Source organism: Ascidiella aspersa, chromosome 6 (assembly GCF_963924565.1).
Source record: "Ascidiella aspersa chromosome 6, kaAscAspe10.2, whole genome shotgun sequence".
NCBI classification, from domain to species: Eukaryota; Metazoa; Chordata; class Ascidiacea; order Phlebobranchia; family Ascidiidae; genus Ascidiella; species Ascidiella aspersa.
In genome coordinates this window covers 15611043-15622929 of record NC_139452.1, presented here as the reverse complement: position 1 = coordinate 15622929, position 11887 = coordinate 15611043, and positions in this window count along the sequence as shown.

Below are 11887 nucleotides of genomic sequence, written 5' to 3'. Positions count from 1 at the left end.
GTTTTTTCTGTCTATACGACTTTTTCTGTCTATATTCGATTTTATCATCTTCTCGCTGTATGGGAGCAGTGAGGTCGACGTTGCTCTGTCTGTCTCTTTAAGACCACATGTCACAACGACCGACGAACGTAAGCCGGCGAAAATAAACCGGCTGACAAACTTTGCTATTTTATCATAAGTCCCGTGGCGCAATATGCCATAGTAGGCGTAGAGCCTTTGGGGTTAATTGATTTCTTAAAACGTATAAAAACATACTGGTATTAAAATGGATTATTTAATTAAAGTGATAAAACTTTGCGGAAAAAAATTACATTTACATATTTAAACTTGGCGAAAAGTATAATTTGTGAGGGCGTAGCCAGATGATCCGATGATGCACCAATAAGCCAAAATAATACTTGTATACGGCACTGATCTCTATGAAACCTGGATAGCGCAACTAACGGCACGCGTGAGCGATTTTTGAAGCCAATTAGAAAGCTTCTCCGCCATCTTGAAAGGGTCCAAAAGTGCGCAAAATTTGCATTACGGCTTATCATAGAGGTATCGCAAAACTGTCTTTATGGCAACATTTTGTCATTATTTTACCGAATTTTAAAGGATTAGTGACGTATTCGTATGCTTTGTACTATACACATTACTATTTAGGCAGAATAATTTGATTTTAGGCCTATTTGATAAAAATATACTTCGTTTAACTGGCAGCAGAAAATAATATTTCTTATTGCAACAAGGCAAAGTCAAGTTAGTCAAAATCAGCTATATGAAGCACAAATCTTTGGAATGGCTTTTTTGATCAGTCTAGTTAATGTATTTAATATGTACATTTAACTATGCTGGTTGGTAACGCTGTTCTGACAACAACATTTTTTAGAGATTTTTGTTAAACCGTTGAGTTAAAAAAATCTAGATGTTTCCCTGCAATCCAAATTATTTGACTAATCCTATGAAGAGTAACATTTCAGACAAAACCACCGTAAGCTTTATCTATCACCAGTAATAAACTAAATCTATCATCATTAGTCTTTATATATATAAAAGAGAAGATTTGTGAAATGTGTGTGTGTGTGTGTGTGTGTGTAAATATGTTCGCCCGGTCCGTCACTGGCAGAGCAACGTCGTCGTCGACTAACTAAAGGACCGGCGACTCCCCGTCGTGTGCTCGCCTCTCACAGGGCGCGCGCGACATATCATAAACCTCTTAACATAACCGCGCAAAACTTTTTTTTCAAGCGCAATTACCTGCGTTGACATAAAAAAATCAAATTAGGTATATTGCCCCAATAAAGAATAAATTTTAACGTTTTCAACTTGAAAGATGTTTGACGTGCTTTGCCGTTGGCTATTTAGTCCTTGCAGCGGTTTTAATAGTAACCAATTTTTCAAGTGAGATTTTACTTACGTTCGAAGAAGTATGGTACCGGGATTACGTAAAAATCACATCACGTGTTATAATTCATGTTAACGAACGTTTGCAACGTTCCAAGTAAAGACTTAAGTTTAACAATGCCAAATTTAGGCATTTGAAGTAAAATATCTCGTTTGTTGTCGCAGTTTTAACAGTAAGCAATTTATATTTTTTAACGGGTTACAGGTTTGTCTGACGTTGGACTCAGCTTAGTTTCGCGTTTAGAGCAAAGGTTTAGCAATTTTCACTTTTTCTAAACATACTTTGAATAAACATCAGGAAACCTACGCAGATATCGTACAACAAACCTTCCCAACAATATTGTGATAGTGATTGAGCTGAATCGCTTCTTACAATGCGTTTATCTACACAATACTTGGTAGATTTCGCAAAATATTGCGTTTTTTGCAGCAGTTTAACAGTAAGCATTTTTTTACTTTCAATGGGGATTTTCTCACGTTTGACGCAGTTTAGCACCGGGATTACGTATTTGTCTAAATATCACGCTCAGGTCTAAACAATTGCTGCTACAACCTAAAGTTTTTCGTCTGAGAGTTATTCCCAATTGGCAAATGTTACGGAGTTTAGTTACTTAAAAGATGTGTGACATGCTTACCCAAAAGTGACGTGTGATATAGTCGATTATTTAGTCGTACTATTTTAAAAACATTAAGCAGCATTGTACTTTGTTTGCATGTTAAATCTAAAGGTCGCGCGTGCGACTTCTCGCAGACCTCTTGACGTATAAGGGTAAAACGTTTTCAAACATTTATAGGGCAATAACCTGTGTGACCGTAAAAATCAAGTCAAGTACATTGCCTTGGTAAAAAAAAATTCATGTGGCAAAATTTCTACTTATGTTTAATAGCTTTTTGCAGTTTGTTTAGCGACGTAAATGGGGCCTAAGTTCACAAAATATTGCGTTTATTGCAGCGTTTTCCCTAACATTCTTTCATGAGGTATATATTAAGAAATTTACACAGACAACGTACAGCAACCCTAACCGAGTATAAGCGCAACATTTGGACTGAGTTTGCATAATATCGCGTTTATTGCAGGGGTTTAAACACTAAGCAAAATTACATTTCAAACGGGAGTTTTTTTCGTTGGATGCAGTATAGGGATTACGTATTTGCTTGAATTTCGCGCAATTTGAACAATTGGTGCTACGATTTTTTTACGTTTGTCAGTAATTTTTAATCGACATCACGGGTTTTTGTTACGTAAAATATGCGAGGCGTTTTAGCAAAGGTTGTGTGTTTAGTAACTCCATTTTCAAAAAACACACAACGTTGCAATTTTGTTTAATGTTAAATATATTTTTTGTTAATTATCGGCTATAACATGCGCCTTCAGGAAGGTTATACAATGCTGGTAACACATATAATTAGTGATTAAATAGTCAGAGCGCGTTCGCGTCTTTCCTTTAGTGACCTATTTCAGACACAAAACTGCTTTTTATACGTTAATTTTTCATTTTTACTCTGTTTTACCCAAATGCAAAAAGTTATGGTAATTTACCGAGACCAAGAATTAGACGAGCCACGCAAATAAGTCACATAATCAAACAAGCCATTACTTTAGAGCCGCTTTCACACAGGCTGTTGGGTGTTTCTCTGTTGTGGTGGAGCATTAGGTTTACTTTTTTTTAGACACACGATATGACATGATTTGAAACACATTACATGATTTGAAATTTCTATTTAATGACAGGCAGAGCAAACGTTCAAGCATAAGCAAATTTGTTATGACATTACAAAAATATGTTTGCATTATTTATGCCTCTTACGAAGTTCTTCGCTATCCGTAACATTACTTTTTGGGTATATTCTCATTACCACATTTATCTTCCATAATCATGAGCTATAAAATGTGGCCAGCAGTTTAACATGTAACAACGTAACGTGCAATAGTGACAAAGAGCCCACAATATGTTGGATTGTTTCATTTTGTTTAACCAGAAAAAAATCAGGTGGACTTACATTATGGTGATTATCGTGGTGAAATTAACTTTTAACCAGTTTAAATAACTGGTAAATATTCTATTTAACCTGCTGGGCAACGCCAGGTATTTCGTCTAGTAAACCATAAAAAGCCACCAAAATTCTGCAGCCAGGCTCCTTCCAAAAAGAAAAAAAAATGACAGAAAACGGCCAATCTAATCACCTTGTGCCATAACTCACGTTTTAATAAAATCGTGGTCGGTAGGTTAACTATAATATTCAGGGTTCTACCTGCAGTTTTTCAATCAAAAACAACGCATTATGTCCTTAAAATGCAGATTGTTGCGCTAATTAGACAGGAAGATTTCTATTCCAAATAATTAGATTATGATTGGCTACCGCCAAGTCCATCAATTTTAAGTAATAAATGTTCATAAATAGTCGGGAAACGCTGTCACCTTCCTCCATAAGGCGTAATGCAAATTTTGCGCATTTTCCAACGAAAAGAGCTTAAAGGCCCACAGCGGCGGCCGACAGTTCGGTGACCACTGATGTACTGTATTGTTTTACAAATCGTTGTCAGGGCTCTCACGAATGAAAACCAGAAAATCCCTAAAGCTATGTTAAAAATTCTCTAGATGGCATGAAAAATCCCTAAAACATAATTAGCGCGTTATGCTATGTGATCACATTACCTCAAAGATGGCTAAGGGGATATGTATATATCCAAATGAGAAACAAATTAACCTTGTTTACATGCTAAAAGCGTTCTGTAGATTTTCCCTTATTTTTTAAATAACTGCATTGTGTAGCCCAGCGTGGTCCAAGTTTAACAGCAATGTGGGCCACAATATTTCTTGCATATTCTTTGCGGGCCACATAAAGTGCTACATGCGTGCCAGTGGCGGGTCAATAATTTTCGTTTGGTCGGGGCATAAAATGGTTAAAATGACGTCACAAAGCATCGTCAAATACATATAAGCTCCAGAAACTTGCTACTATCGTCGAACTTGTGCGCAAATGAAATCGAGTGTTATAAGACTGAGAGAATTGGTACGCGCAAAGCGCGAAAAATTTGCGTATTTGAGAAAACTTTTAATTTAGACGACTGCGTTTTATAAGCGTAGAATATTTGCGGAAACCATGCGTATACCTTACTAAAGTGAGGTGTTGCAAACTACACAATCGCCAAATTTGTATCGCGTAAAAACTGGTTTATAACCGGAAAAATGTAATTATGCTGAAACAATTGCAGTACGCTTGCTGTCCGTTGGTCGCTCAGAGTTCTTTGATTCAACTCTCAACGGTGCGCATGCAATAATTACTTCAGCCTTGCTTCGCGGCCACGAATGATGTTGCGGGCCTGGACTTTGTGCTAAATACAACTGTCAATAAAACAGAAAAAAAAACAAGAAAATAAACGAAAACTTGTTTGAAGTTTTTTAAGTTGGGCAAAAACCAGAGTTTCTACAGGCGTAATAGTGGTGCCCAACCCAATTGCACAACTATACCGTATAATTGTTCCGACTAAACAAAGCCCTAATCGGTCGTAAAAGTAGCAATTATAGTCCAGCAACTGAAAAACTATTAAACATTAGTAGCAAAGATCGCAAATCGCAAATCCATGAACTATGTCTTCAGTCAACTATACACGTGTAATTTTAATGTAAAGTATAGAACATCATAAAAATCAGAATAAACACGAAACTGAACCATTAAAATCACTATAAAAACCAAGACTCATTTCGTGATGGTTTAAGCCAAGCTGCTGTATAACAGGCCAAAACTAAACACTCGATCTGGGGATTGAGGTGGACAAAAGAATCAGGCGACGTAAGAGAATACCTGGAGAACTGGCAAGAGATGCAGTGGACTTTCATCATAAGAAGAAATTGTGCGCGTTATAAAGAATGTATTTTATCGGCTTCAGCATGAGATGTCAACACGTTTTTCCACGAGTAAAAGACCTGAAAATTAAATTTGGATATTTGCTGGACGTTAAAGACTCTTCTATCTGACACAGATGAGGATGCAACGCGTCAAAATTGTGCAGATTTTGCAAATTTCTACGACGCGGACATCAATGGCAACGATTTTTTCATTGAAATTGGTGATTGCCGAATGCTTCTCAGTAACTGAACTGAAGCGCTACCAAAAACTCCTTTGGAGTTTTTTGGTTTTATTGTGTTTTATGGAGATGACGTATTTCCGAATCTGCGAATTCCGCTACAAATTATGTTAACAGCAGTTTCAATTGCAAACTGTGAGCGGTCGTTCAGCAAATTGAAACTTATTTTGTCTTATCTGCGTGCATCAATGGGACAGGATCGTCTCAGTAATCTCGCTATTCTTAGCGTTGAACGAGAAACATTGGAAACAGCAGATTTCGATGACGTGATTAACCAGTTTGCGACAGTGAAATCAAGAAAAATAATCTATAGCTGTATTTCATTCATGTTTGACAGTGACAAAGTAAGTCATGGGCTACGTGTAGTTTGTATAACCAAAACGCTTCTTCTTTAAATTCATTGTTCTACTAAAATTACTGTTTTCCGTAAAATTAAGCACGGTATATTATGTTAATTCAATAAAAATGTGATTAAACATGGAAGAGGCGGCGCCAAATTTATAGTTTGACCTCGGGCGCAAAATACCCTCGCTACGCCTCTGTCCTACTATTGTCCATTATGTCCAGCTACTCATTTGAGCAGCAATGTGTTTACATACTTCACTTTCACCTGACCACATTAGGAAAAACTTAGCTAAGCTATAGTAGATAATGCAACAGAAACAAAGTAGGCTAGCATATTCTGAACCTGTTTTTTTTTCAAAACTGCAATTCGGTAAACATTTACTAGTTAACAAATTATACAATACAATTTGCAAAAATATGCGAAAAATCCCCCCAAAATCCCAAGATCAGTGGTTCTCAACCTGGGGGTCGCAAATGGCTGTCTGGGGGGTCGGGGGGGGGGGGTCGCCATGTACAATTTCATTAAGGAAATAATCATAAGAATTAGGCAATATGAACTAACAGTTTAACAGTATAGAAGGAGCAAAAGAACCGCCGGTCTAACATTTGTCTTTGTGTGGCTTTTGCTGCAGTGAACCTGTCGCGTTTATGAGTCACCATTACACTTCTCAATTAGTGAATCAAGCCTAGCTTCAGTCAAACGATGTCTAATAAAAATGAATGGACGCTCAAACCAGGATTGCCAGAAGGCCTAAAATTTGAACCAAAAACACTAAATTGTTCTAATTTAACTGCTGTGTCCGACGGTTTGCAAATCATTAGGACAGTAAGCTTTCTGTCCTAATTTGACTGAATTGATTTGCAACATTGTGGGATGAAGTAAAACCACGGGCTCACCAGGCCTACAAACTTTGTTTATACCAACTTTAACAACGTTAATTGAAAAATTATTCGCGATTATTATGCGTATTTCTGCAATAATTTTCTGCAGTACTAAAGCGTCAGGTGTAGTATAGGGCGCTTTAGTTCCAAATTGAAATTTAGGCCAAGTACCAATAAAATTTGTGCTAGATTTACAATAGGTTACAGGCAAAGTATTTATACTTTTCAGCGGTATCATAAGATTTTAAATAGCCTTTTCCAAAACATTCACAGAATACCGGTGTAGCGTTTGCGCTCCATATTGTTACCGGCTTGAAACCCCAGCCAACCAAATGAAGCAGGCTGGCCGGTTGTGACGTCGTCACACCAGCCTCTGTGAATTCATCCAAGTGACAGTTTATTGCCTGATCGTGTTTTCGTCGATTGTCCGAGTTTCCTCTTTTTCGATGCGTCGCCGAACCGCATTGTCACGATATTTAATTACCGCTAGCTGGAATGCTGTATATAAGGGATTTCATTTTATACCTTAAATAACAGTCTTGCATACTGTTCATTGTGGAGTCCAGATCGCGTACGTTATACGGAGGTAATTTATTGTATGTATCGTAAGTACCTGTGTAAGTACTGATTGTCGTCGTTTGTATATTTGCAATAAATATCCTTTCATTGTGCTTAAAACCCACAAATTGGAGACGCACCTGACGTGATATTGAACACGCATTAATTCCTTCTGATTAACTAATATTCTAAAATAATTAATATTAACCTATTGTGTTGATTTAAATCTATTTGTAACCTACGTTTTTGTACCTATTTTTAGTCTTATTTACCGTGTGCTATTCTTAAAATCGTTATGTCGAAGAATAACTTTTCCGTTTTGTTTTCAAAGGTTTCAAGCAAATTTAAAGCTTGCAACGCCAAAACTTCAACGCGTATAGCTGCCATGCTATGTAATATAAGGGAAGGTAATGTTTTTCCGAAACCTAAGGGAATTAAATCGAACTTTTCCATTTCTAAGCTATACCTCATACGAAAATAGGCTCTTTTTCTAAACCTATTTCTCCTTTCTCTAAAAAGAAATTTACAGAAAATGATGTTCTAATGCCATCGGTTCAAGTTGTTCCACCGATTGCACTGCCATTCTCGTCTACTGATTCAGTTTTGCAACCTGCAGCTGCTTCTTCAGCTGAGCCGCAGATGAACAACGACTTACCAAATTCAACTTTCGAAGCCGCTCCATCGTCGTTTTGCAACATGGCAAAACCTTCAAATGTTCCGGAAAAATCTTTGCAGCCTGTTGCAGCAACGCCCAGCAGCAAACTTTCAACTGGAGATGCGACGCCTCGTCAACCACGCGAGTTTATTGCATCTACTACGTACGAAACACCTATGACATTATGCAACTCTACGTCAAACTCTATTCGAAAGGTACTTTTAACCTATCTTTTTCACCTTTCTCTTTACCTAATCTTATCAGACAGGAATTCTTGTCGATCGATTGATGATTTTAAGTATCTCGATGACTGGTATCGTCCGCCTGACCTAACAGCTTGCAAGCACATCTTGCGGATCTGTTGCGAAGGAAACAGCACTTTCCTACGACGTTTACACCTGATGATAACATAGTAAGCTTTCATAACTTTACTTTACCTTATCTATCTACGGCCTCTTACTATTCTAACCTTGACTATTCTAATCTTCTCTTCCTCTTATCCTCAGCTTTTTGCTAGTTTTCTTGATAGACGTTTTGTTAACGTTTTTGGGTAATTTTTAGCACCTATGGCTTAAGGTTATCGCTAACGCAGGGATGGGCCTTGCGTAATCAAATTGAATTTCACTAATACGCTCAAGTAGGATGGCAGCTATAGTTTATTCGTAATTTTTGTGCGCGCTATGCATTGTCAGTTATTGATACATGCCTTGTTTACCTTTTTACGCACCACGCCTGTTTTTCTCTCTAAGCCGCCGCCATTGTAAGTATGTTGTTGCTAAATTTTGAGCACGTTTTAATGTTGTCATATCGGTCGATCAATGCAGATTTAAAACCGCTTTTGAGCTAACTAAATTTACGGCATAGCTGTTCAGTCATTTGCAAAATTACGTCTCTTTTTATTAAGTTAAAGGTGAAACTTTACGTAAGAGAATATTCTTCTCTCGTAAACTATCTCTAAGCCTATAAACAGATATATTTATCTCTCACACTTACAGAAGTTGTGCCTTCTAAAGTGCCATTTCCGTTTGCAGCTAACCTGCAGTCTGGTCCTATATGGTTTACGGTGTTTGATCAGAGATATCACACCTAAAATAACCTGACCTTTTTGTTTGTATTCCGGGCATAGTTCCCGATGTTTTCAAGGCCACGTGATGCCGTGAAGCCTTCTTACCTTACTGACGGCTGAGGTACCGTCGCATGTCCATTTGAGTTACAGGCTTGCATAGTGTAACTTTTTAGTTTAACCTTTACGCCAAGGTTAAAATGTCTGTCATTTAGGGATTACTTTTAAATGGACATGGCGTTTATTTTGTTTTCGAGTTTCAGAGATTAGCACCGTTTAACTTTCTTTATTTCGGTATTCTAGAACGATAGATTCTAGGCATTTGACTGACGGTTTTTGTCTTTCTACATTAAAATTACGATTTTTACGGCTCTATTTCTGCATTGTAGGCTGTGCATTTCTTGTATTCGCATGTTGTTAAACGCCGGTGTAAGTATTTTTACACAGATCGTTCAGAAACAAAGTACCAGCTCGATTACGGAGGGATTCTCGAACACTAGAAGGAGCAGTTCAGTTTCAGCTCTTTGACTACCAACGTGCTTTGTACGAAGCGAGCTTTTTCATCGTTGGACAACAGTCATTTATGTTTCGGAGGTCGCCACCGTTCCTGACTTGTTCTACAAAGAGCCGATCGACAAGGAGGACATGATCATCCCATGAACAATGTTTGACTTCCTGGAGGAAGAAGTCCAACATGGAGTCTCTCCGGACCTATTGCTTCAAAGACAAGGGGAGTGATGTAGCGTTTGCGCTCCATATTGTTACCGGCTTGAAACCCCAGCCAACCAAATGAAGCAGGCTGGCCGGTTGTGACGTCGTCACACCAGCCTCTGTGAATTCATCAAAGTGACAGTTTATTGCCTGATCGTGTTTTCGTCGATTGTCCGAGTTTCCTCTTTTTCGATGCGTCGCCGAACCGCATTGTCACGATATTTAATTACCGCCAGCTGGAATGCTGTATATAAGGGATTTCATTTTATACCTAAAATAACAGTCTTGCATACTGTTCATTGTGGAGTCCAGGATCGCGTACGTTATACGGAGGTAATTTATTGTATGTATCGTAAGTACCTGTGCAAGTACTGATTGTCGTCGTTTGTATATTTGCAATAAATATCCTTTCATTGTGCTTAAAACCCACACCGGTAATAAAATGTTGGTCTTGCCGTTTTGGCAAAGAGAAATAGAATTTGCACTGCTGTTAACGACTAACCGTTTTGTAAATTTGTAAAGGCTGCTCACCAAGAACAGTTACCTCCATTGATTACCTTTAGTCTCGCACTAGGTTCATGCTAAATATTATTTGACCTAAAATGTCAACCTCTGGCAACCCTGGCTCAAACCGTAACTTTAGCTTGTTGTGCATAGCACATTTTAGCCAAATTTTGATACAATCCTAAACTAGATTTTTTCCGTTTTGAATTTTGCCAATTTTAATATGTGTTTTTTATTTACTCAGGTTTATTTATCATACACTATAATTGGGGGGTCGCGCAAGTTATCGAAAACTTAAAGGGGGTCGCGAGAACAAAAAGGTTGAAAACCACTGCCCTAGATCATCAAAATCCCCAGATTTGTCCCTAAAGGGCGTTTAAAGTTCCAATTTGGAACTAAATCCCTAAAAGTGAGAGCACTGATCGTTGTACGTTTCCGATTGTTTACGTTTTACTTGCTGACTGGTCCAGTAAAACGTACTTGTGAACTTTGCTATTTACATTTATTTGTCAGGATCTCTCTGTTCAACGTTTACAAATACGTGATTTGTTTATTGATTTGGATTTGGGTTAGCGTTTGGTGTTGGCTGGTGCCTGGTGGTAGTATTAGATTTACTTTTCCGAGGTTTGCATAATTTTAAGGATTTTTTCGGAAATCGATTTAAATTACTTTGTTAGCTGGGTAAATAGTTGGCGCTCTTTCACTTATGTACGTGAAACAATATGCGTTGTGGTATGCGGTATTATTTTGTTTTTTGCATAACTTTTCACGTACATAAGTGAAAGAGCGCCAAATAGTCTCATGAGGTGCCTAGGATGTCTGACCGGATCTTTTTTTTTATGCTGGCACCCCTTAGTGATTATATGTCGATTTAACCTACTTTGGTTTGGTGTTTATAATAGGTAATTGAGGTGAAAATAAAGCCTAGCTTTCTTTATGAAAGCCGTCTCAGATAATCTCTTGTATTGGATTTTTAGCCAAGATAGCGGTCAATTAGGGCCACATTTTCTGGTTTGCAAGTGTGCATATAAGCGGTTCTACCACTATAAATTTACCAAGTATAAATTTTCAAAATTCAGTTTTTTTACCACTATATAAAGTTTTCAAAAAATTCAATTTACTTATCTTGGTGCACTGCTGGAAAGTATGGCAGATCTCGACAAATCTCTCGGGTGCCTGGCCGAAAAACTCCGGGTGACTGGGTGCAACAAAGGTCAAAAAAGGGCGCACTTTATGATTTTTCAATGCATTCTGTATTGCATACATTGCACTGTAAACCTATTCCACACAAGCATTTTACATATTTCGGGTGTAGTTAAGATTTTTTGGGGGTGCCCTTTTGAAAGGTTGAAAAAATCTCGCGGGGGCACATGCCATACTTTCCACAGTGGTCTCGGTGTCGTCTGGAATGTGTTGCAGATCTCGACAAGATCTCACTGGTGTCAGGGTCACGGTGTGCATGTTTATTTCTTTTTATTTTGACATTTAAATTATTTGCCAAAAATTATCCATTGAATAGCCTTTGGTGTAGGGTTAGTTAAAAAAAAACATATGTGCACTTACCATACTTTTCACAGACTCGAGTGGCTGGTGTGTACACAAATTGCTTAAAATTATTATTGTTAGATGTTGACTATCCACAGAATAGGCAGACTGACCTTTGAGTTTGTTTTTCTTAAAGGAAAATATT